The sequence below is a fragment of the Ovis canadensis genome, chromosome 3 (assembly GCF_042477335.2).
Source record: "Ovis canadensis isolate MfBH-ARS-UI-01 breed Bighorn chromosome 3, ARS-UI_OviCan_v2, whole genome shotgun sequence".
NCBI classification, from domain to species: domain Eukaryota; kingdom Metazoa; phylum Chordata; class Mammalia; order Artiodactyla; family Bovidae; genus Ovis; species Ovis canadensis.
Genome location: NC_091247.1, coordinates 212,995,488 through 212,999,142, shown reverse-complemented (window position 1 = coordinate 212,999,142; position 3,655 = coordinate 212,995,488).

Below are 3,655 nucleotides of genomic sequence, written 5' to 3'. Positions count from 1 at the left end.
ACTGGATTGGGTTGCTATTTCCTCCTTCCCTACCCAGGGACTGATCCAGGATCTCCTGCATTTCCTGCACTGGCAGGTGAACTCTTTACCACTGAGCCACCTGGGAAGCAGAGAAACTGTAGAGGAGAATAAATAATTTTCCTTCTACTCTTGAGAGAGGCTGGGAATCCTTGTTGTCTAGGGCATCTCTTGACTGGATCTAAAAATTAAAAGTTCCCCCACTCTGGCCACTGCAATTCAAGATTATCTTTGGTGAGATTAATATACTTGTTCAGTTTTAAAATTTATTCACCTGCAGGCTCACACTGGACCCAGTTCAGTTTAGGTCAGATCCAATCCCATCCCCAACCCAGTCTGGTTTTAATTTAAGTTGGACCAAGTTTGACTTTGGCTGATTTCTGGACCCAATCTGGAAAGATGAAATGCTCAGATAAAGTCTGACAACTCATAACCCAAGGATCCAAGAGGGTTTCAGCCACATCCTCCAGAGAAGCCATGCGTTAAAGGGGCTAAGTGGGTACTTTTACATGGTTTCTCATTTCTCTAGGAGGCCACTCAGGAGCTCCTTCTGTTTCCTCTGCTGACAACAGAAAGCTAAAAGACCAACTGAGGCATATTAAGAGTATGTGAAAATGTTAGTTGCTCAGTTGTGTCCAACTCTTTGGGACCCCATGGATTGTAGCCCTCAAGGCTTCTCTGTCCATGGAATTCTCCAGGCAACAGTAATGGAGTGGGTCATCATTCCCTTCTCCAGGATTTCTTCCCTACCCAAGGATCAGACCTCCGTCTCCTGCATTATAAATGGAGTCTTTACTGTCTGAGCCACCAGGGAAGCCCAAAAACAAAGACACCAAGGCAAGCTACAGTCATGTGCCATGACTCAGATTTTTAAAATCGGAGTATTTTACGAGTATACATGAACGAAAATCAATTCTAATTGAGCAGCTTCAATGGGAGTTGAGATTTTTATAAGGAAAAGGGAGAAGCAAGAAAAATATTGGTGGGATGTATTATGTTGGTCAAAATGTTCGTTTCGGGGGTTCTTCCATAAGACCTTACTTATATTCTACTTGGTGGCCATTCATTCTAATGGCCCCCTAATTTAATTAACACATGCAGATTTAGGGAGGGCTCCATGAAAGAATTGTGAGGAAGAGTGGTTATCAAGCCTTAGTGCATCGACATAATCCAATGTACATCACAATGAAGCTTGAGCTTCTTTCAGTCTGGTGTGACTGGCGTGGGGATTAGAAACTGCAAATGGGGATAAGAACACCTCCAGTTGTTCTTACTAAAAGCGAAGACTTCAGACTTCTTCATACCAGTATTTCTCAAACTTCCTCTGAGGATGTGACTGCCAGAAAACATGCAGGATGGTTAAATAAATTTGACCCGCACTAATAATTTTAGTATATCTCAAAAACTGCACTATTTGGGATAGACCATCTGTTAGTTTAACTGAAATTCAAATGTACTTTCCAAGCATCTTTCAAATGTGTAGTTTGTGTTCCTGTTGTGACTGTTGTCTGTCTTTTTCAGACATTTCAAATGATACAATCTCATCAGGAGATTGTTTTATCTCTGATTCACCTACTGAATCTTCTGACCTACTTCTAGAATCACCTCAGTTACTTAGTGGGTAACAAAAATTTCAATAAATCTTTATACTTCTTTTTTCTTAGTTTCTCCGTTGATTTTCACACTTCCGTTTTGTCTCTCCTCTGCTGTCCCCTCCTAACTCTGTTTCTCTGCTTTTGTTGAAGTTGTCTTCATGGAAATGCCTCCCGCGGCTTTCTCTCCTTCCTTCCCTTCTTTTTGTTTCCTTTCTCCTTTTTCCTTCTCCCCAAGCCTCCCACGGCAAAATTAAACTCTGTGCAAACAAGTTAGGACACTAGGGACCAGGCCACAGTATTGTGTTCCAGAAGGTTCTGCTCTGACTGTCCTTTTGCAAGAGCAAGTTCCCAGTCTGGGGAAAAGAGAGCTTCAGGAAACAATCGCTTCACCCGAGGATCTGTTGGGGGAGTGATGGATGGTACCGCAGTTACTTAACTGCCGGAAAAGGAGGGGAGTCACTGCCAGGCAGCAGGAGGGGCGGAGGTGGCTGGGAGAAAGAGCCAGTCAGGAAGAGCCATGGAAGGGGGCGGGGAATGCGCTGCCTGTGTATGCTGCCCGCAAGACCTTTCTGCAGATACTGTGTCTTTGTGAGCTGACTGCGGAGGCCATGTGCATGCAGAATGCATGTGAATGTATGCGTTGCTTATTTCAGATGGCGGGTCTATGTGAACTGCTGACTGCAAGAAACAGGAATGTCCCGTTGAAAGGATTTTGCAGTCAGAGTGCTTGTTTGTGGTTGTGTGGTATGTGTGACTGACTTTTTGCCAAATGCGCTGTTTCAGATTCCAGCTCTCAGAGTGGCGTAGAAGTCTGGCTGACCAAGCCAAGATGCAACAAAGTCAGAAGGAAATATGGGGGCAACCTGAGGTGGAAACAGAGAAGCTGTTGCAATAAGAAAAAAATTGGAGAAAGGAGAAATGAATGAGAAACAGAATATAAGCTGGAAAAATTCCTCACTTGGAAGAAATTTGTAAGGAAGAGAGAAAGAAAAGCCACATTCTTCCAAATGTAGGCACTATATATATATATACATATATAGTCATTATATACTATACATAGTATATAGTGCATATATATGTATATGTGTGTATATATATATATATATATATATATATATATATATATCCTTACTTCCTCTGGTAACAGTTATCCAGAAAGGAACACTCAGTTCACTTCAGTTCAGTTCAGTCACTCAGTCAGTGTCCGACTCTTTGCGACTCCATGAATCAAAGCATGCCAGGCCTCCCTGTCCATCACCAACTCCTGGAGTTCACTCAAACTCACATCCATTGAGTCGGTGATGCCATCCAGCCATCTCATCCTCCGTTGTCCCCTTCTTCTCCTGCCCCCAATCCCTCCCAGCATCAGAGTCTTTTCCAGTGAGTCATCTCTTCGCATAAGGTGGTCAAAGTATTGGAGTTTCAGCTTTAGCATCATTCCTTCCAAAGAACACCCCGGGCTGATCACCTTTAGAATGGACTGGTTGGATATCCTTGCAGTCCAAGGGACTCTCAAGAGTCTTCTCCAACACCACAGTTCAAAAGCATCAATTCGTCAGCGCTCAGCTTTCTTCACAGTCCAACTATCACATCCATACATGACCACTGGAAAAACCATAGCCTTGACTAGACGGACCTTTGTTGGCAAAGTAATGTCTCTGCTTTTGAATATGCTATCTAGGTTGGTTATAACTTTTCTTCCAAGGAGTAAGCGTCTTTTAATTTCATGGCCAGTTCTTAAATGAGAGATAGGGTTTTTTTTTGTTTGTTCGGTGCTGTTAATAGACCAGAGAGCTATTGGCTGTAATGGAAAGATGTCCAGTTTGGGGTTTTATTTTGGGGGGGGGGGGCATCCCTGGATAGGCTCACACCAAGGACATTCAGTTTTGATCAGCAATTTGTTTCATTTTAATTCTTTAAAATTGTTTAGTGATTGAAATAGTTCATGATGTCCACGATATTTCAAAAACAGGGGTGTTGAAATACAGTCTCTACATTCCAGAAGTAGTTATTGTTATTACTATGATTATTAACAATTTGAC